Source organism: Schistocerca nitens, chromosome 2 (genome assembly GCF_023898315.1).
Source record: "Schistocerca nitens isolate TAMUIC-IGC-003100 chromosome 2, iqSchNite1.1, whole genome shotgun sequence".
Classification (NCBI taxonomy): domain Eukaryota; kingdom Metazoa; phylum Arthropoda; class Insecta; order Orthoptera; family Acrididae; genus Schistocerca; species Schistocerca nitens.
This window is the reverse complement of record NC_064615.1, coordinates 26,190,116-26,213,308: the sequence shown is the minus strand read 5'-3', so window position 1 is coordinate 26,213,308 and position 23,193 is coordinate 26,190,116. Positions and strand designations below refer to the sequence as shown.

Genomic DNA, 23,193 nt, shown 5'->3' with positions numbered 1-23,193 from the left:
TTTTTAAATGTGTTCTACATGGGCGTGACCCACTGTGGCGCTGTTAAACTGCTGTCAAATGGTGTTATTATTAATGTCCGTGTTCATCAGGTACATTTTAGTGATGTGAGATAAAGTATGTGTTGTGGCTAACCTGTGATGGTTCAATATATATCGCTGGTGTGATTGTCGATTGTTTCATGTTTATTTACTCTGTCGTTATCTCGAAAATATTCGTAATTAATTCTGTTTCTTGAGTCTCTGTTTTGTTGAAGTATAATAATGAGTTAAAGTAAAGTTATTAGAAATCCTCTGAAGGCTTTTAAGAAATGGAGAAATGTTGGAAAGCCAAAGGTATTTAGAAATATGGGAATGAAGATAGGTTCTAACATGGTGCGAGCGATGCTTGCTTTAGACAAGGAACGCCTTCGGGCTGCAGACAGGGCTGTAAAGAGTCTAGAAATACAAGCAAGAGTAAACAGGAGGAGGAACAAAAGGAAGCTGGAGGAGGAGTTTGCAGAGGATGAAGATAATCCATCCTACGGACCTGGAATGCACTAAAAAGTTAATACAATCTTTGTCGCTCGATTCCCAAAACTTTTATTTTCTCATACTAATTACATGTTTTCTAAGGATCTTCCAAACATATTTGTTTCAAACTTTCAGTAAATGTTACACAGTACCTTCTGCATAATTTAACACAGCCTTTTTCCAAAAAACTGTATATTTTTGAATATATAAATGAAAAATTGCAAAAAAATGTTGTGAATTTTCATTACAATTGAAAAAAAATCATCTTTAATAACTGAACTAAAATTTTGTAAAATCCCTGTGTTAAGTTGTAGCCCATATTCCAATAAATAATCTGTAAAAAGTTCAACTTCCTACCTCAAATACTTTGTGAGGAAAGATGTAATTTATAAGCGTTATTTTAACATTGCAAGTATAGGGCGTTCCGGAGCCCCTTAAACACTCAATGGGTGCGGCTACGCCCCAAGGTATGGGGTAGCAAGTGTGTTCGTAATGCGCTAACAGTACGATGATTCGTCTTATGCACTGAGAGACAGAGAGAGCAGGTCTTTCCCTCCCTCCAGGCGTCCCTCTCCTCTCCCGCTTGCTGCAAACAGCAGGGATGGCAGATACTGTACGAGACCAAATGATTTAAAATATTGTTCATTAACATGTACAAAAGAGTAGTGTAATATGATCAGATGTATACAAATGTAAAGGATCCTAAGTTTGCAGAATGAGATTTTTCACTCTGCAGCGGAGTGTGCGTTGATATGAAACTTCCTGGCAGATTAAAACTGTGTGCCGGGCCGAGACTCGAACTCGGGACCTTTGCCTTTCGCGGGCAAGTGCTCTACCAACTGAGCTACCCGAGCACGACTCACGCCCCGTCCTCACAGCTTTACTTCTGCCAGTATCTCGTCTCCTACCTTCCAAAGTTTACAGAAGCTCTCCTGCGTCCCGAGTTAGAGTCTCGGTCCGGTACACAGTTTTAATCTGCCAGGAAGTTTCATCCAAAATTTGAAGTCTATACAATTTTTAATTTACAAGAACATTGAGTTTTTCCATAATTTTGTGTTCCATCTAACTACAGAACCTAAAAACGTGAAGTTTTGATGATATGTTTATTTGAGCTTTCAAATATCATACTGAGAGCGCTGTTCAACGATTTTAAGTTTTTCGCAAATTATTAACCGTACTGTAGATCTTTATTTATTACATAATATAATAACGCTGAACCACTCATGCTTGTAATTATAACAGCTTAGGGTACAGAGCGATTTCGATCGGCGCATCCGAAAGTGAAAATCTGGAACAGTTCAAAAAATGGTTCAATGGCTCTGAGCACTATGGGACTCAACTGCTGAGGTCATTAGTCCCCTAGAACTTAGAACTAGTTAAACCTAACTAACCTAAGGACATCACAAACATCCATGCCCTAGGCAGGATTCGAACCTGCGACCGTAGCGGTCTTGCGGTTCCAGACTGCAGCGCCTTTAACCGCACGGCCACTTCGGCCGGCGGAACAGTTCCTGTACAGAAACTACAGGGTGAGTCATAAGGAAAGGTACATGCTTTCAGGAGTGGTAGTATTACTGATTCTGAACAAAAAAAGTTCATATGGACACACGCCCTTGTGAAACATCCAGTTGATAAAGAACTTAATTTCAGATCGTCTTCTCAACTCGTACACTAATCAATTCACGTAAATCATGGACAAGGGCATAAACCGTATGTACTTGGTTTCACTTCACACTTGACTAGAGACACTATTGATCTAGCCATCTTTACGTCCTCACTGTGAGCTCAGAACTGAAAAGTGTGACGTCAAGCGATCGACGGTCATACTGCAGATACCGTCCATCACATCTGCTCAATAAATGTACAGACATGTCTGGAGCTCAACTTTTTATTTACCGACAGCCGGTTTCAATCTGGGATCCATGTCGTCAGGTCTGGCGCCGTAGAGTGCAGTTTGTCAACACTGTGTGAAACTACTCGAAGCTTCATATGATTTCCACTTCGCCTTTTTTGTTTTTTCGCAACTGGTCGGACCTTGGGGGAAAAATGACCCTCGTCATTATAACAGTTGTGAGCTTGAAATTTTATCTTTGTCCGCAAAACTTCCAGCATCTTCCAAAAAGTATTTTGACCGTGGTTCGGTAGTGAAGAAATCTGGGGATTGTGTTTAGTCTGCCTGTGATGTATAAACATGTCCTGTAGCTGGTGACTCTCGTCAGCGGTGTGGTCGCGGCCTGCTTCTCCCAACTGCAGGACATGGTTTACTTTGTGTCTTCTCTCCACGCTGGTCAGTATCGAACTAGTGCTGTGTGTACTCAGTCCCTTACACAGCTGTGTCTTTGCTACACCACCACATTAGCCCCGTTAATGCCACAAGTCGCATTCTAGCAGGAGAAACGAGATTACTTTCAAACTATTCGAGACGTCTCTTCAGCAGGCAGTTACATTTCGGGAAGATTACCACCTATCTCGTCGATTCTCCCGGTGTCCCTTTTTCTTGTGCTAAGACAAAACTTTCGTCCTTCCACAGCCATTTAAATTACCACAGTGGAGTAGCCCATTTACGACAGCGGGAATACCGCGATAGCCTTTCCTGAGATGGTAAGAAAAGAATAAGTCTACTGAAACTTCCTGGCAGATTAAAACTGTGTGCCCGACCGAGACTCGAACTCGGGACCTGGCAGAAGCAAAGCTGTGAGTACCGGGCGTTAGTCGTGCTTCGGTAGCTCAGATGGTAGAGCACTTGCCCGCGAAAGGCAAAGGTCCCGAGTTCGAGTCTCGGTCGGGCACAAAGTTTTAATCTGTCAGGAAGTTTCATATCAGCGCACACTCCGCTGCAGAGTGAAAATCTCATTCTGGAATAAGTCTACTACTTCCACATCTGTCGCATTAAAGTGGCGTCGTGCGGAGAGCTTCTGAGGTCGTCGCACAAACCTGAAATTTTTGCTTCGAAATTGTCACATTTTGTATGTGTTTAACTGTTGACGAAAATAACGCTTTGTGCAAAAATCGATACTGTGTATAATTTTTCAATTATTACAGTAACATAAATACTTTCTGTTCTATACATCAACATTCTCATTTAGTAGAACGTAATGGTTGTCCCATCAATATAACAGAGCGTACGAATCGTCTGTCGCAGCTCGGTTTAAGTTCAGCCTTGGCACCTGGAAGGAAGACAACCATTGCAACTCCGTTGTACGTGAGGTTGCATTAGGTTCGTCACATGCGGGGCTTGCGGAATCCGTGCCACTGTGCAGTTTGGTAATGAAATAAGATATGCAGTATCCTGAAAGGAATGCTAATGATGGAGAGACATTAATAATTTATGATACTTACGAACATTAAATGAAACTGATGCCACTGCTGAAATAACGCTGATAGTCTTTTTTTTTTTTAAGAACGGCGTTGTGAAGCATTCTCTGCACAGTGGCTGTTTGCCCATCTGGAAACAGGAGAAGAAGACACTCGAAGAAGGACTTCAAGTATCTCGCGATAATCTTCATAGAAATTTTTAAGATGCGGTTTCAGGACGTAATCTACAAGATTATTATGTCCCACTGCTCATCACCCCTGGATAGACCATGAGTGTGGTATTACTCGAATATCTCAAACGAAGGCATATAATAAATTATTCTCCACAAGGTCCACCCGTGGATGAAATGGGGAGAACCTTAACGTACGATACAACGAAAATACTGTTTGCAATACACTTTATAGTGAATTGCATAGCTCGAAATATGAACAACGTTTCGCTTGAAAGGAAAGAAACCTCTGAAAAATTGGTAACAACAGTATACCGCTTAACAAGGAATTATAATTAGTGATAAATTAAACAAATAGGAAACTGATACCCTGCGTATTATTGAAGACCAACGCATTAAATTGCGGAGGCAGTGAAATAGTTCTAACATCTATGAATGATAGTAGCAGATACGATTGTTGTCAATTACAGCTGTATAATTGACATAGGAGTTTCTGAAGCTGTACGTCTGGATCGCAGCATCACATCTAAGTGAGACGTCGGACTTGGTTATACCGGAATACAAGTCTGGAACTGTTCGTTCTATGATGCCACAAGAGGATGCTAAAAAAAAAATGAGTGGACAGATTCTGTACTAGATGAAGTAGGAAAACAAACAACTTGGTAGGAATTCAAAAGCACTTCAGTGTTGGAAGGAGTCGTAAAGAAGACAAATTTAATGTGCAGAAAAAAGTGGAATAATAAAATGATTAATGAAGGTATTTTGTGCAAAGAGTATGCAAACATGTAGTTGCATACACAGGACAATGAAAATATCAGTAAACGATAAAAAGAGAGTGCCGAAATGGCGAAACCATCAAACTAGAGAAAAGATGGAGGAATCTTAAAGTAGGCAAGAAATCCATAGTGGTTTGAGCCAATATAGCCATAACACGATATTCACAATTTCACATCCGTATGAAGTGCGGTACTTATTCCCCGTACAGGTTACTGTAGCAGGTAGCAGCTGTCCGCTCCTGCTCATTGGCTGGGAAGTTTATAACGTTTATGGAGTATCAGTTCTTCCGGTACTGTGCCTTCTGTGAAACAAGTGTCGTAACGAACAGTAAAAACTTCTGTGTGCTCCGTTAAAGCCCGTGACGTAGTCTTTTCATGGAAATGTCGCGATAAAATCGGAACAAATATTTCGTATTAATACGTAATTTCACTATCGATATCTTTATGCAATGGTCACACACAGTAATATAGTGGTCACAGAATAGATAAACCACAAGTTTGGATTGTCGCTGGCCGCTGTATGTCCGATAGGCCAGCTACGTAATCACTTTACGGCGTTTCCTTATTTCCCTTTCGATGATGCCGTAGGTCCGGCACTTGCTCGTCACAGGATTTTTTAGGCTTTTTGGATTCCATTCGATGCGAGATTTCCTCTGACTTGCGTTTTACAGAGTCCTGAGCATATTTACGAATAGAGTTGTAAAACAACCGTTGGCTACTTTAGAATATCATAAATAAGCATAGACTATGGTGGGTTTCCTAGTAGAGTAGGCAGTTAAGTTCCTACCGACGTTACCTGTACACTAAATGTATTGCCTACCTATCGGGCATTACGTCAGAGGGCAGTGTCTTACTAGATTCCCATAGAAGCTGAAAGCCTTGCACCGTTTAGAACATGAGTGAGGACATATAACGGAACATTAGAATGCGAGCAGTATTCTTCAGCATGCCCCATAGTTCCGCAGTGTGGGAATTATGCAAGGACCGTCGAAAGCAAGACAGAAGCCTTGAGTAAGTACTGCGGAACCATATGTCATTATGCAGTGGCTACTCGTCTAGGACATCAGCTTCAGGAATGTATGCTCCGTTCACAACCTATCAAACGTGTGGCTGGGGAACCATTGCAGAAACCAGGAAAAATTTCGTAACAATTAATGAAACGTCGATATCCACTATGTCTGCGATCTCACCTGATTTGTAACATGAAACAGAGGGATATTGTAGTAAAAATTTAAAAAAATAGAGATTTACTATAGAGCGCTAGAAAATGCAGTTTCCCCAAAAAGTAGATAAAATTTTAAAAATGCGAAACAAAAATATGTCAAACATTGCTTCAATACTTCGTCGGGCTCAAATGAAACATGTTTCTGTCATTCATAAAAAGATTTCGCATTTATAACAAACAGTATAAAACTCTTGCCTTTGATCTTGATGAAGAACATTGTATTAAATAGAAAATAACAACAATAATTATACAGATTTTTTTATGTTCTGCATAGAAACTGTACTTGCGTCAAAAGTAATTGATTTGGGTACATAAAAGGTCAGAAGTTACGTGTTGAAATTATTTTTATTACTTGTAAAGTGGAAATTATGTTCTGTAAGGATGTAAAATACACAACGGACTGCCGCGAGGAATGGCCGCGAAATTGAGGCGCCATGTCACGGTCTGCGGGGTCCCTTCCGCCGGAGGTTCGAGTCCTCCCTCGGGCATGGGTGTGTGTGTGTTCTTATTAGCATAAGATAGTTTAAGTAGTGTGTAAGTCTAGGGACTGATGACCTCATCATTTTGGTCCCTTAGGAACTCACACAAACACACACACACACACACACACACACACACACACACACACACATTTTACACAATGGACCAACACTGAACGATGTGTGGTTCTAATTATGTGCAAGCCAAACAAACGGAGAAGTCATCGGCTTCCAGTTTCTCTGTTACACATTCATTTATGTTTCTTTTCACTACCAAAGCTATACGTACCACCGGTAATCCTACCATTTACTACGTCATTTGTATAATGTGACAGTACTACCAAAACGTAATCTTCGAAGAGTGCAACTCTCCTTACGAGTAATATAAAACGACTTCTTACACTATTTTTTAAATTTTCAATTTAATACAGATTTTCTCTTACGTTCTGGCGAATGTTTTTACTGTCTCACTTCGGGTGCTGGTGGTGCTCTTCACAATGACACCGGAATAAATTTCCTAGCCAAACGTCTTTCCACGCTACACCAATTTATAACTTTACACAAAGCTGGTTCGTAGCAATGAACGCCTGTGCGCCTACACTGGTACGGTGACGTCACTTGCAAAACAAATACTACGAGACAGACACGTAGGGATGTTATCTACCCATTGTGGGCTGAACAATTGTTAACGTATTGTTAGTCTTGCAGTCATTACCGATTCACGTCTGACTGTATTTATTCATCTACATCTACATCCAAATCTACATACATACTCCGCAATCCACCATACGGTGCGTGGCGGAGGGTACCTCGTACCACAACTAACATCTTCTCTCCCTGTTCCACTCCCTAACAGAACGAGGGAAAAATGACTGCCTATATGCCTCTGTACGAGCCCTAATCTCTCTTATCTTATCTTTGTGGTGTTTCCGCGAAATATAAGTTGGCGGCAGTAAAATTGTACTGCAGTCAGCCTCAACTGCTGGTTCTCTAAATTTCCTCAGTAGCGATTCACGAAAAGAACGCCTCCTTTCCTCCAGAGACTCCCACTCGAGTTCCTGAAGCATTTCCGTAACACTCGCGTGATGATCAAACCTACCAGTAACAAATCTACCAGCCCGCCTCTGATTTGGTTCTATGTCCTCCCTCAATCCGCCCTATAGGGATCCCAAACGCTCGAGCAGTACTCAAGAATAGGTCGTATTAGTGTTTTATAAGCGGTCTCCTTTACAGATGAACCCATATCTTCCCAAAATTCTACCAATGAACCGAAGACGACTATCCGCCTTCCCCACAACTGCCATTACATGCTTGTCCCACATCATATCGCTCTGCAATGTGACGCCCAAATATTTAATCGACATGACTGTGGCAAGCGCTACACTACTAATGGAGTATTCGAACATTACGGGATTCTTTTTCCTATCCATCTGCATTAATTTACATTTATCTATATTTAGAGTTAGCTGCCATTCTTTACACCAATCACAAATCCTATCCAAGTCATCTTGTATCCTCCTACAGTCACTCAACGACGACAACTTCCCGTACACCACAGCATCATCAGAAAACAGCCGCACATTGCCATCCACCCTATTCAAAAGATCGTTTATGTAGATAGAAAACAACAGCGGACCTACCACACTTCCCTGGGGCACTCCAGATGATACCCTCACCTCCGATGAACACTCACCATCGAGGACAACGTACTGGGTCCTATTACTTAAGAAGTCTTCGAGCCACTCACAAACTTGGGAACCAATCCCATATGCTCGTACCTTAGTTAGGAGTCTGCAGTGGGGCACCGAGTCAAACGCTTTCCGGAAGTCAAGGAATATGGCATCCGTCTGATACCCTTCATCCATGGGTTCGCAAGATATCATGTGAAAAAAGGGCGAGTTGCGTTTCGCAGGAGCGATGCTTTCTATAGCCGTGCTGATGCATGGACAGCAACTTCTCTGTCTCAAGGAAATTCATTATATTCGAACTGAGAATATGTTCGAGAATCCTGAAACAAACCGATGTTAAGGATATTGGTCTGTAATTTTGAGGATCCGTCCTTCTACCCTTCTTGTATACAGGCGTCACCTGCGCTTTTTTCCAGTCGCTCGGGACTTTACGTTGGGCAAGAGATTCGCGATAAATGCAAGCTAAGTAAGGAGCCAATGCAGTAGAGTACTCACTGTAAAACCGAATTGGAATCCCATCAGGACCTGGCGATTTGTTTATTTTCAACCCATTCAGCTGCTTCACAACCCCAGGGATGTCTATCACTATGTCCTGCATACGGGAATCTGTACGAGACTCAAACGGCGGTACGTTTGTACGATCCTCCTGCGTGAAAAATTTCTCAAATGCTAAATTTAAAATTCCAGCTTTCGTTTTCTCGTCACACGAGAAATCTGCCGGAAGTTGTTAAGCCAAAACATTTTCTACCTCACTCTTCAGTCACGCGAATGGAAATTCTTTGTTGGTAACGACAGGCAGCGCCTTTTTTCCTTATCCCTTACATTTCTCTTTCCTTGCACATTTTTTTTTAAAGAGAGGAACGGTCGTGTCACTTGTTGAAGGAACCTAGAGAGCAGCGGTGCGGGAGAGAAATGCGGCGAACTGCCACGTTGCGACGTGGCCGTCACTCAGCCGCCCGGGCTGCCTGCACCTGTTGAGTCCTTGGCTGCGGCACCGCCAGCAGCCGACAGCAAGTGTTCTCTCCACCTGTGTCTGCTCTCGATGACACACTGTAAGGGCAGTCTCGTAACGTGTGGGCTAGTTATAGTTTGCAATCTGTCTGCGGTGCCCGCTTCATCATCTACACGGCTCGAAAGCCACCATGGTGCGGGAAGGGGGTAGGGGGAATAATATTTTGTCTTGTAATATCATCAACTGATTTTTCATTACAGTATGATACTAATACAAATGGAATCAAAGTGACAGAAAGTACCAGCACATACGGGAAGGTGTCGTCGTTGACTAACTGTAGGAGGATACAAGATGACTTGCACCAGGATTGGTGATTGGTGTAAAGAATGGCAGATAACTCTAAATATACACTCCTGGAAATGGAAAAAAGAACACATTGACACCGGTGTGTCAGACCCACCATACTTGCTCCGGACACTGCGAGAGGGCTGTACAAGCAATGATCACACGCACAGCACAGCGGACACACCAGGAACCGCGGTGTTGGCCGTCGAATGGCGCTAGCTGCGCAGCATTTGTGCACCGCCGCCGTCAGTGTCAGCCAGTTTGCCGTGGCATACGGAGCTCCATCGCAGCCTTTAACACTGGTAGCATGCCGCGACAGCGTGGACGTGAACCGTATGTGCAGTTGACGGACTTTGAGCGAGGGCGTATAGTGGGCATGCGGGAGGCCGGGTGGACGTACCGCCGAATTGCTCAACACGTGGGGCGTGAGGTCTCCACAGTACATCGATGTTGTCGCCAGTGGTCGGCGGAAGGTGCACGTGCCCGTCGACCTGGGACCGGACCGCAGCGACGCACGGATGCACGCCAAGACCGTAGGATCCTACGCAGTGCCGTAGGGGACCGCACCGCCACTTCCCAGCAAATTAGGGACACTGTTGCTCCTGGGGTATCGGCGAGGACCATTCGCAACCGTCTCCATGAAGCTGGGCTACGGTCCCGCACACCGTTAGGCCGTCTTCCGCTCACGTCCCAACATCGTGCAGCCCGCCTCCAGTGGTGTCGCGACAGGCGTGAATGGAGGGACGAATGGAGACGTGTCGTCTTCAGCGATGAGAGTCGCTTCTGCCTTGGTGCCAATGATGGTCGTATGCGTGTTTGGTGCCGTGCAGGTGAGCGCCACAATCAGGACTGCATACGACCGAGGCACACAGGGCCAACACCCAGCATCATGGTGTGGGGAGCGATCTCCTACACTGGCCGTACACCACTGGTGATGGTCGAGGGGACACTGAATAGTGCACGGTACATCCAAACCGTCATCGAACCCATCGTTCTACCATTCCTAGACCGGCAAGGGAACTTGCTGTTCCAACAGGACAATGCACGTCCGCATGTATCCCGTGCCACCCAACGTGCTGTAGAAGATGTAAGTCAACTACCCTGGCCAGCAAGATTTCCGGATCTGTCCCCCATTGAGCATGTTTGGGACTGGATGAAGCGTCGTCTCACGCGGTCTGCACGTCCAGCACGAACGCTGGTCCAACTGAGGCGCCAGGTGGAAATGGCATGGCAAGCCGTTCCACAGGACTACATCCAGCATCTCTACGATCGTCTCCATGGGAGAATAGCAGCCTGCATTGCTGCGAAAGGTGGATATACACTGTACTAGTGCCGACATTGTGCATGCTCTGTTGCCTGTGTCTATGTGCCTGTGGTTCTGTCAGTGTGATCATATGATGTATCTGACCCCAGGAATGTGTCAATAAAGTTTCCCCTTCCTGGGACAATGAATTCACGGTGTTCTTATTTCAATTTCCAGGAGTGTAGATAAACGTAAATTAATGCAGATGAATAGGAAAAAGAACCCTGTAATGTTTGAATACTCCATTAGTAGTGTGGCGCTTAACACAGTCACATCGATTAAATATTTGGGCGTAACATTGCAGAGCGATATGAAGTGGGACAAGCATGTAATGGCAGTTGTGGGGAAGGCGGATAGTCGTCTTCGGTTAATTGGTAGAATTTTGGGAAGATATGGTTCATCTGTAAAGGAGACCGCTTATAAAACACTAATACGACCTATTCTTGAGTACTGCTCGAGCGTTTGGGATTCCTATCAGGTCGGATTGAGGGAGGACATAGAACCAAATCAGAGGCGAGCTGCTAGATTTGTTACTGGTAGGTTTGATCATCACGCGAGTGTTACGGAAATGCTTCAGGAACTCGGGTGGGAGTCTCTGGAGGAAAGGAGGTGTTCTTTTCGTGAATCGCTACTGAGGAAATTTAGAGAACCAGCATTTGAGGCTGACTGCAGTACAATTTTACTGCCGCCAACTTGTATTTCTCGGAAAGACCACAAAGATAAGATAAGAGAGATTAGGGCTCGTACAGAGGCATATAGGCAGTCATTTTTCCCTCGTTCTGTTTGGGAGTGTAACAGGGAGAGAAGATGCTAGTGGTGGTACGAGGTACCCTTCGCCACGCACCGTATGGTGGATTGCGAAGTATGTATGTAGATGTAGATGTAGATAGCCTATTGTTTTCGAATAGTACAACGTAACTAATTTATTTATCGTACTGATACAACGGACAAATCACCATTTCACCATTAAGAACGTCATTTGCACGCACAGTGTAACACAAAATGGAGAATTTGACATTCACTATCCGTCATCGTAGGCCGCACCACTTTCTCTCTCTCGCTCTCTCTCTTGTTTTCGTCCAAATTATACGTAAAGGAATAACTGTCACCGCTAAAATTCCCTTCGCCTACCGGTTAGTCAAATATAACCAAGAAATCACATTTAGTGACCTTATCTAAGGAGGTATGTGCTATCACACGATTATCGCGTATTAACTTCATTAATTACTTAAGATTCAAGCTCGGGACTCTCTTCCTCCCCTTTCCTTTTCCTCTCTCTCGTTCCCAACCATGTATTTTCTCTCATGGTGTCATTGAATTTTTCTTTTTATCTCTTTCATCACATTGCTTTCTTTCATATTATTTCTTTTCTCTCTTTCTTGTGATTTATTTTCTCTCTCGTCTAATCCCGTATGTATTTTCTCCCGTCTCATTCCATTACTCCCTCGTTTAATTACTTTTCTATTTCTTTCTCGTCACGTCTATCTTTTTTTCCCTTTCTTTCATGTGTCTCTTATTACGTCTTTTTTAAGTCCCTTAGTGCTCAGAGCCATTACGTCTTTGGCATCTCACTTGTGTAATCATTAGAGCAATGCCCACACATGAAAAGACAACTTGAACATGTGCACCGTTAATTTTTTGAATCTGTCAAGAGTCATTGACCTTTAGGCAACTGGGCTTCAACCACTAACTAAGTTGGACAGAGAATTATAAAGAACTGGCGGTCACAATATCCACAACAAGTAAGGCAGAGACCTCAGTTAAAACCCGATTAAATGTGTCAGATGTGCGCACTGTATTCTTCTACTAGTGAAAAAGAGCACAGTTGAATTTTCGGTATGTATTTCTACAAGTATCCAGTCGTAAGAGGAATTTTATTGAATAGAAGATTATGGCTCTATTTATCTCAGAGAGGGAATAATTTGATACATCACTATGCATGAAGATTGCAATGGAAGTATTGTTAAAGGCAAAAATTGTGGATGGAGACTGTTCCTTGATTACACCATGCAGGTGGGTACTTATGATACAGCTGCGGGTACTTATCATACTGCAAACAAATTGGTTGAAGTAATTATGCAGAGTGTAAGAAGCTTGTAGTGGTTAGAACTGCATGAAGATCTGCATCGAACCTGAACACAACAACACTAATAGAAACGGTGTTGTAACTACTACTGGTTTCTGAAAAAGATATTTAAAGTCTATTAGATGAACCTTGGAAATGAATGGTTCTGCAAATCACTAGTTTGAAATACTTTATTTCACTTCCCAAAATGAAAATATTCACGACTTTGAATTTTTTCGGTACAAATTTTGTCCACATTTGACCTGCAAAGGATATTTCATTTCGCTTATTGCTTATTTAAAGAAATGCTGTCTGATATTTTAAAAATCAGGTAGCACATTATACAGTTCTACCTGTAATAGCACACTGTTCCACATTAATAGCAAAATTTGTTTTGAGCGATAGAATAAGGGTAATAACAGGCAAAAATCACGAGTTCGAGTCTCGGCCCGGCACACAGTTTTAATCTGCCAGAAAGTTTTGTATCAGCGCACATTCCGCTGCAGAATGAAAATTTCATTCTGGAAACATGCCCCATGCTGTGGCTAAGCCATGTCTCCGCAATATCCTTTCTACCAGGAGTGCTAGTTCTGCAAGGTTCGCAGGAGAGCTTCTGTGAAGTTTGGAAGGTAGAAGATGAAGTACTGGCAGAATTGGAGCTGTGTGGACGGATCGTTAGTCGTGCTTGGGTAGCTCAGTTGGTAGAGCACTTGCCCGCGGAAGGTTCCGGAGTTCGAGCCTCGGTCCGGCACAGAGTTTTATCTGTCAGGAAATTTTAAACGTAATAACAATGAGCTAGAAAGAAAACTAAATCAGTTGTAGCAAACAGAGTGTTAAAGTGATGAAAAAATTTAGAAGAAAAAATCGAAAGATAGGAAAGAGTCGATCTGCATTTCTTTTTACTGTTAAAATATAACAAATAAATTACGGTTCATGTTGTTGCTATTCCAAGTAGGAGGCCAAGGCACAAGAATCGAGCCCATTCCACTTAAAGTACGGTACTAAATTACCTCTTCTTATATTAATAAATGAAGTACATCATGAATGACTCTGTGTGTATTCGTTTCTACTGTCCAAGTACAAGTACTGCTTATTACATCTTTTAAGTGCTTCTGTAGGGAATACCCATTGCACTATTTGTGCTGCTATATCTAAAAGTTGCTCTACATGTTACATGCGTGCGGTTATGTTATACGTTTGTGTGCATGATGCTGTTTACCTTAACCAGTGCCATAGGCCGATAGGGAGCCCCAGAACTTAAACTTCGAGCCTCGCTTCCCTGTATAACGTAATTCTGAGATGAAGTGATTGTCTCGTCCCTTATATTAGTAACATCCTTTATATTATTTAGATATCGTATTAAAAATACAGTTTGGATACAAGAACCAATCGTGTGTTGTGTATTTATCAGTGTTATACTCCTAATGTTATGAGTCTGTGTCTAATGTTGTTGTTGTGTTTGTATCATATTTCTATGTTTGCATCTACACCAGTTTCTGAGTTTGTGTCCTCCCTCGTGTATGTCTTTCCGTGATCTGTCGTATGGATTTCCTTGTCTACAGACGTCATGAAGTGTTCTTAAAACGTTATTACTGATGCTGCTTGGAGCAGATCATTTATCTGCGTGTCGTAACATTTCTTGGATGTAATTATATTCTGTTACAGGTCTTAGGTTTGTGAGGGTGTTGCAGTGTAATGCCACGGTGGCGGCCAGTTGTTAGAGAAGCTGTGGCCTCATGTCTCGCGTCTATGGGTAGAGCGACGGAAGGGACCGAGGGCAAGGAGCTGCCGGCGGAAGACTGACAAATTTTATGAGAAGGCCTTATCGAATGCCCTCTTTGTGCTTGGACGTATCTACCCTGCGTTATTAAATTCTTTCCTACGCCACCAGTATTGGAATATTTACGGGCTAAACGTTGGCGGCAGCCCTCAAAACCAATACTGAATAGCTCTCGTTCAGTTATTTGTTTTACTCAATAATGACGATCGCACGATTACTCAGATTAGCAAAGTGATTGATGTAAAAATTGTAAAATTGTAGTTACATGGCTATAGAAAACTCATAGCAAACCGTCTATGATTTTTAATTACAGCCTTTTAAAGTGGTTTAATGACGAGGAATTCGACTTTTTGTATTGTGGTATTGCGTTTTTCGTTGCTACACATCCGTTACGCTGTACAGACAGAGAAATGCCACCAGCACGAAGTTTGTTTCTCTTGATCAAGAACATTGTCATGCCTGCAACCGAACGCTTCAGGCTGGAAGTGTGTTTGCTAGGGTCCACATGATCTTAATGCTGTAGGTAGAATGGTCGAGCCACACAATTTGAGTAGGGATCTCTAGGCATCAACAGCAACCACAGTTATTGATTTACAGTAAATACATTTAATGATTCATTTTCTTCACCCTGGCTATTATACATGATACTACGCATAGTTTTCGAAGGTCACTATAGTACTCGTCAACGGTACCTAGGGGTTAGAACATATCTTGTTTCGCATCTCTGGCCAGTTGGCCACGAAATATCGCTATGCGTAGCCTAGTACGTAATATCGTAAAACGAGCGAGGTGGCGCAGTAGTTAGCACACTGGACTCGCATTCGAGAGGACGACCGTTCAAACCCGCGTCCGGCCATCCTGATTTAGGTTTTTCCTAAATCACTCAGGCAAATGCCGAGATGGTTCCATTGAAAGGGCACGGCCTACTTGCTTTCCTATCCTTCCCTAATCCGACGGGACCAGTGACCTCGCTGTTTGGTGGCCTACCCCAAATCAACCAACCAACCTAATATGGTAAGATGATTTACTATATGGTGAAGTCCGTTCAACTTATAATTGCATTTCAGCTTATAATTGCATTTCATTTGAACTAATTTATGCCATACTAGGCTGCCCTCTTGTGGATACGCTAATAACTGTGTAAATTGATGAGATCTTGAACTCTGACCGAAGTTTAGGCATTCAGATGTATTTTACTCATGTAAATATTCCTTTGGAAAATCTTCCGACTTGTCCTTAACTTACATTTTAACTACGTCAGAGTGATATATATACTCGAGATAAACACTTTAAAATAGCTTTATAACGCAAACTTTGCAGCTGTAGAAACAAAAAAAAAAAAAAGGAATATTTGCTTCTGCTTATGCTTAAAGTACCCGATTTAATCCATCTAGTGACTAACGCAAGCATGAAATGTGAAAACGATAGAAACACTAGATTACTGTAGCTAAGTCAATTGAATCCGTAGCAGTACTACTGAGTAACCATCATTACATGATGATAAGTGGCAGCTCCTGCTCTTTTAAAAGCGTAAATATATGTAAATGATCTGTAATTTCATTACTTCGTACCTAAAGAAAAAATGTATTCACTGCACTATACGTTTAGTATACGTAATTCGGCAACACACCATACTGAAGAGTTTAGAGGGTAATCTACACATTCAGGGGCTTCTTCATTTTGTTTCTTAACAATTATTGAAAATAAGGACAGAGCCGTGGAGCCATAGTTTTGAAACTCGCCACGTAGCTTTCGTAACAGTATGCAACTCTAATGCAGTTATGGTAGGACCTGGTTAAAGTACAGGGTGTTTCAAAAGAATGTACGTATTAAAAAGTATTACGTTGTCAAAATCATCGATCGCTGCGAAATGGCTTGGGTATTCGACGAACAAATAGATCGTGTAGTTTATATTTATTGTCGTTAGACATCTGCTGTCTTCTAACTGCTTGGTCACCATCACATGTTGCAAAATGGCTACTTCCTGGGAGAAATAATTTTGTGTAATTCCGCGATTACAGTGCAACGATCTTCTAGATTGGGGTACCAAATTGATCAGACGAATGGATGGAACATTCACAGCTGGTATCAACGGTCTGTAGACACAGAAGGTGTATGTAAAAGGAAGAGTCCTGGCGCCCTCGTATTTGCCACGAAAATGTCACACGAATTCAAACCGCTTTCCAGCTTAGTCCTACCACCTCGTCGTACCAGTCGAGTTTAACAACTGCCTACAACAACAATTTTGCGTGTTTTTGAATGTCGCTTGGTTATGAAGCCGTGCAAGTTACAGCTGTTACATACAGGCTCTATGTCATGACGACAAACGCAAGCGTCTGGCATTTTTTGACGAGATTCAGAACGCTATTGACAACGATAACTTTTTCGCGTAACGCATCGTGTTCAGTGATGAAGCGACTTTCCACCTTAGTGGGAAAGTAAACAAAACATTGTTCGAATTTGTGGCCTACAGTTTCCAAATGCACGCACTGAACGTGTTCAAGATTCACTCAAGGTCAATATCTTTTGTACGATATCCCTCTCATCTGTTTACGGCACACTTTTCTTTGATGAAACATGTTTAACGTTCAGCAGTATCTTGCTACATTACAAAGTTTGTTGTTTCCGAGGATGAGCGTGGTCTACGTCATTTTTCAGCAAGACGATGACCCTTACTCGACTAGCCAAGTGCGTGGATGTCTGAATGAGCCGTTGGAGTGATGCTCAAACAGCAGGCGACTTGGCACTTCTTAGCTGGCCACCACTTTCACCGGATTTGACGCGCTGTGACTTCTTCCTGCCGAGTTTCATTAAGGACAACGTTTATTCATCAACACTACCACAGAACATAGAAGAGTTGAAGAACCTGTTACGTACTGCCATAAAACCAGTGACGATGGACATGCTTATCCGAGTTTTGGAGGAATTCGAGTATCGATGTGATATTGTTCGTGTCGTTGGTGGAAGACATACCGAACATCTTTAATCTAAACTTGAGAGATTCGTAAATGTGCGTCCGAAGTTTTATAGTTGTGTGTATTACGATTGAATAAGTATTTGCGTTCAAAATACGTATATTATTTTGGAAACACCCTGTGTATCTTTCTCCTCCCCCTCCTCTTTCTCCTCCTTCTCGTTTTCCCATTACTTCTTCTTCTCCTCCTTAATCAAAAGGCTACTGAGCTCACTCATAATTCTACATGAGGTTGGTAAATTATCGATGATCTCGTATTTTCTAGCAGCTTTAACCTCGTCCATAAATTGCAGCCGGTGATCTTCTCTATCTTCTTCATATCATAGTTCCTGTGTCAGTACAGCGATTTGGCATTAATGGCAGATTGTTGTGAGTGTATCACGTTTCTTGCTCTTCTCTTCATATCTTCTCTTGCGACTCTCACCCGTATTCTTAACAGTACCCTTCGTTGTACACCTTCAAGAGACCATGCTTCTAACACATGCGTGCATACACTTCACGTGCACCTCTACCTACTAATGACCTGGGCATTGTTTGGTGTCAATGGTGCAATTTCCAAGAAATGTGATTCTTTTGACTCCAGCGTTATTGCTTTCAGATCCACTCAAAGTTTTCCATTCTCTGTGATGTAGCTTCTGAGGTACTTGAACTTAAAGCAGGCAACTAGAGAGAAATAAGTAGTTAAAATGTCAAAGTTTTGACTCGAGGCACAATGCGAAAGTATGAAAACGGTATGCTTCACATATAAAGAAGAGATCTTCATACTACAGAACTAAAAATACTTTGTTGGAAGCACGTCAGCAAAACTGAAAAAATTGTGGTGAAATAGAGAAGATTGCCTAACACGTTAGAAATGCGCATTACTTATCTTACACGTAGCACAGAAATTTTTCCCAAAATCTGTTCTGGTCCTCGGAAATGCCTTCCAAAAAACAAAGCTAATTCATGATGCCGGTGCCTTATTCAGATCGTCGTACTGAAATTGCAGCAGCTTACCTCGTCTTTCATCATCGCCCCATCAACGAACAGTTGAACTGTCTGCTTACGTCATTCTGAAATACAGCTTCCTGACTTGCGGATAGTATCGAACAGTGAAGAACTATAGTCATTATAGGTCAATGCTGGACAATCAGTAAGTACAACGTTATGGGATGAAGTTCCTTGCATTCGGATGCTTTCAGAATAGTAAAAGTTAAACCTCTTTGAAACAAATTTAGTTTATTAGAAATAATTTTCATGCCTTTTATTTTTATATAGCAGCCAGGTCTTTTCACTGCACTGTTTCAAAGGAGCTGTGAAGCACAGTAGCAGCTCCAGCGCACATTGTCGGCTGCTTTCATTGTGTGGCTTCTCGTTCGCCGCCGTGACGTTAGCAGTCGCGGAAAACACACGCATGTCCTACGTGGGAAGCTCAAATCCACTCGTGAAGTACTGTGTGGAACACAATCGGCTTACTGTACTTATGGGTGTTGCGAAATTCGGGGCTCAGGAAACTTTGTAGAGATTCAATGCGAATAAACTTTCACTTGTTAAAGTAGATGTAAACAATACTAATCTGAAATCCAATTGTTAAGTTACACTTCTCCCTTAACTGTCTTTGCGTTTAGGGCAATCATTCTGAATTACAAGCTGTTCAATGAGAGCGCAGTTAAAGGACTGTTGTGTTACACAAGGGGGAATCTAAATGCGACAGAAATAAAACGTACGTAACACCTCTTAACGCAGTCAGGGCCAAAGGTTGCGTCATGACACTGACCGACTGCATCTTGTCTTAGTCATCCTTGGTCCTAACTCTACAGGAAGCTACAGTTAGCGCAGCGAGTCCCTCGGGAGTTAGTGTCGTCTTTCTAAATTGGTGTGACTACTTGTTATTCCAACAAGTCCTCGGTTGTCCTCACGAGGATGACTGAATGCCGCAGTACCCTAGCAGCAACAGTAGCTAGCTTTCCATATATATCAACACTCTGGAAGCCACCTTACGGTGTGTGGTGTAGGGTATTTCTGGTTCTACTGTGATTTGTCCCTCTCCCCTGTTCTATTCATGAACGGGGCTCGGGAGGAGCGACTATTAGTAAGCCTCAGTATCAACTCGCAAGAGAAGTGTGGGAGGACATAATAAGACGCCTATCACTTCTTGGAACGTGTGCACTCTTGAATTTTAATAGTAATGTTCCCAGTGATAAACAACGCCTCTTTTGTAGCGTCCGCTGCTGAAGTTCGGTGTGCAATCTACTCAAATGTGTCGCTTTTACCAGACGAACCAGTGCCGTTCTTCAGAATGAGATTTTCACTCTGCAGCGGAGTGTACGCTGATACGAAACTTCCTGGCAGATTAAAATTGTGTGCCGGATAGAGACTCGAACTCGGGACCTTTGCCTTTTGCGGGCAAGTGAAGGTAGGAGACGAAGTAAGAAGTAAAGCTGTGAGGGTGGGTCGTGAGTTGTACTTGGGTAACTCGGATCGTAGAGCACTTTCCCGCGAAAGGCAAAGGTCCCGAGTTCGAGTCTCGGTCCGGCACACCGTTTTAAACTGCCAGGAAGTTTCAGTGCCGTTCTTCTTTGCATCTTTTCTAATTTCTCTATTAATCAAATTTGGCAGGGGTCTCAGGCAGACGAGCAATACTCACGTATCGGTTGAACGAGGGCTTTTAAGCTATATACTGGCGATGAATTACATTTCCTTAGGATTCTTCCAATGAATGACATGCACTGAGGTCACTAAAGTCGGGGAATATCGATATGTACATATAAACATGGCAGTAGCATCGCGTACACAAGATATAACAGGGCAGTGCATTGCAGGAGCTCTCATTTGTATTCAGGTGATTGATGTGAAAATGTCTGCGACGTGGTTGTGGCCGCACAACGGGAACTAACAGCCTTTGAACGCGGAATAATAGTTGCAGCTAGGTGCAGGACATTCCATTTTGGAAACTGTTAGAGAATTCAAGATTCCGAGATCCACAGTATCAAGACAGTGCCGGTAAGGTAATACGGAATTTCTATAATTACCTCTCACCACGGACAACGCAGTGGCTGACGGCCTTCACTTCACTACCGAGAGCAGTGGCATTCGGGTACAGTTTTCAGTGCTAACAAACAAGTAACACTGCATGAAGTAACCGCAGAAATCAATGTGGGACGCACGACAAACGTATCCCTTGCGCCAGTGCGGAGAAATCTGGCATTAATGGACCATGGCAGCAGACGACCGACGCCAGTGTCTTTGCTAATAGCGCGAAATCGCCTGCAGCGCCTATCCTGGACTCGTGACCATATCATTTGGACCTTGGGCGACTGGAAAACCGACGCTTAGTAAGATGAGTTCCGATTGCAGTAGGAAAGAGCTGATGGTAAGGTTCGAGTGTGGCGCGGGCTCCACGAAGTCATTGACCCAAGTTGTTAACAAGGCACTGTGCAAGCTGGTCATGGCTCCATAGTAGTGTGGGCTGTGTTTACATGGAATGAACCTATCGCTGACTGGAGGTAGTTATGTTTGGCTACTTGGAGGCCATTTGCAGCCATTCATGGACTTCATGTTCCCAGACAACGATGGAATTTTTATGGATGGCAATGCGCCGTGTCGCCGGGCTACAGTTGTTGTCGATTGGTTTGAAGAACATTCTGGGCAATTCGAGTAAATGACCGCTACGGTCGTAGGTTCGAATCCTGCCTCGGGCATGGATGTGTGTGTGATGACCTTATGTTAGTTAGGTTTAAGTAGTTCTAAGTTCTAAGGGGCTGATGACCTCAGAAGTTAAGTCCCATAGTGTTCAGAGCCATTTGAACCATTTTCCTACAGTGTGCTTGTGTGCTCCTCGAGTGAACTGCAACCTGCTATTCAGTTCAGGCTGGAAAATTTCATTTTATAGATCTATTTTCAATTTTATACTTTTGATACTGGCTTTTATACAGTTGTATCTAGTACCTTGCCAGGATAGAAGTATCAAATTATTGGTACTTGCACTTTTTATGTGGATTTTAAGTATGGATCTAATTCCACGTATAGTATGTCAGTACATGTTTTATTGTCATGCGCTCGTTTTGCCATGTGTAGTAATTTTAATTAATGACTACGCATACCGCATTTTAACCATTACGTCTGCGATACTGGTTAATCATGTATGCTAATTATAGTGTCCTCTGCTGGTCTCAGTTTCTTTGTAAAAATACCAGACGCATTCAGATCATCAACAGCACTCACTATGTACCTAAATGTCTAGTTTGACCTTGATACTACATCAGAATATTTTATGGTATGTATGGCTGGTGCACATTACTGTTAATCATGTAAACACTTTATCTTTCTTATGTAGCTCCAGGGTTTTTACATATTTAGCGTCAGCAAACTGAACTTAGTTGGTTACACACTGTTTTTGTTTGTAACAGATCTGAAGATGGCAGTAGCCGAAACCGGTAATAGTGAAGTGTAAAAGTTTGTGTGATCACAAACGCCAAAATATGATCACTGACTCATTTTCAGACTTCATGTCTTCAGTTGATATGTACAGTGACACATTTACTGCCAAAGAGGTGGCCCAGTGGGTAATTATAATTTCGATGCTCCGTAGTGTCTTTGTATGATGTTTCTGGACAGGAGTTCCTATCCACGATTTGGCCCTCAAGATATCCTCTACAACCCGTCAAAGTATGTCGCAACATTTCTGGGGCACCCTGTATAAGACTGTGTTATGTGTATTGTCTTATATTTTCTGCATTAGGGGATGCTCTGGTGCAATAATAAGGTATAGCTGCTGTGCGCATGCGCCTGAAGTCGAAGCTGCAAAAGGCTTCAATTACAAACACAGCTGAGTGGAAAATTAGTTTGAAAACTACCTTTTGCTTCAAAACAATCATATCTTAAACAAAACATTATAGCAGTTGATAATTTTCGTGTTCTCCTTCATTACTTATCTTTCTTATTTCTCTTCGTTATTTCTTAAAAATAATTTAATTTTTACGGTTTCTTGGTCTAGTGTTTCGTCGCCATATTGGGGCCGTGGGCAGGCGTCGGCCTCTCTGTGGACTTTCGTTGTGCAGAACACCCCGTGCAACGTTAGTGGAGGCCCTATTTGCTGATGAGTTCCACCGGCCGGCAGGACGAGCGGCCTCTGTCAATAACGGAGCAGCTGTCCTTCCGTGTCGCATTACCGAGTATCTCCAGGGCCGATACTTTCTAAGATCAGTAAATGGCCTTCCTTACGGAGTATCGGAGAAGACGGCTAAAAGATTGGCTCGGCCTTCCATTAAGAAATTGCATATTAAGTAATTACTATGTGCCGAGTAACGTGATTAGACGAAACCGAATAAATGAGTGGCTGGCCTCCGTGATAATCTCCCTCCCCCTCTTTCCCTCAATCTCTCTCTCAGTCTCTCTCTGAAGATGGTTATCGGTCGTCTCCAAAGGTCCTTTTCCTTAAGTGACACGTGTAAATACACTACTGTGCATTACAATTGCTTCACCACGAAGATGACGTGCTACAGACGCGAAATTTAACCGACAGGAAGAAGATGCTGTGATATGCAAATGATTAGCTTTTCAGAGCATTCACACAGGGTTGGCGCCGGTGGGGACACCTACAACGTGCTGACATGAGGAAAGTTTCCAACCG

The 23,193-nt window shown here is 42.7% G+C and overlaps 1 protein-coding gene and 1 non-coding gene across 3 annotated transcripts in view; both read right to left on the bottom strand.

The window, feature by feature from the left end:
* LOC126235683 (brain-specific angiogenesis inhibitor 1-associated protein 2-like) overlaps positions 1–23,193 on the bottom strand; it is a 960,968-nt gene that overhangs the window by 175,398 nt on the left and 762,377 nt on the right. The window lies entirely within an intron of this gene.
* Trnas-cga (transfer RNA serine (anticodon CGA)) lies at positions 1,291–1,365 on the bottom strand. The gene has a single exon. It is a non-coding gene; the product is annotated as a tRNA-Ser (tRNA).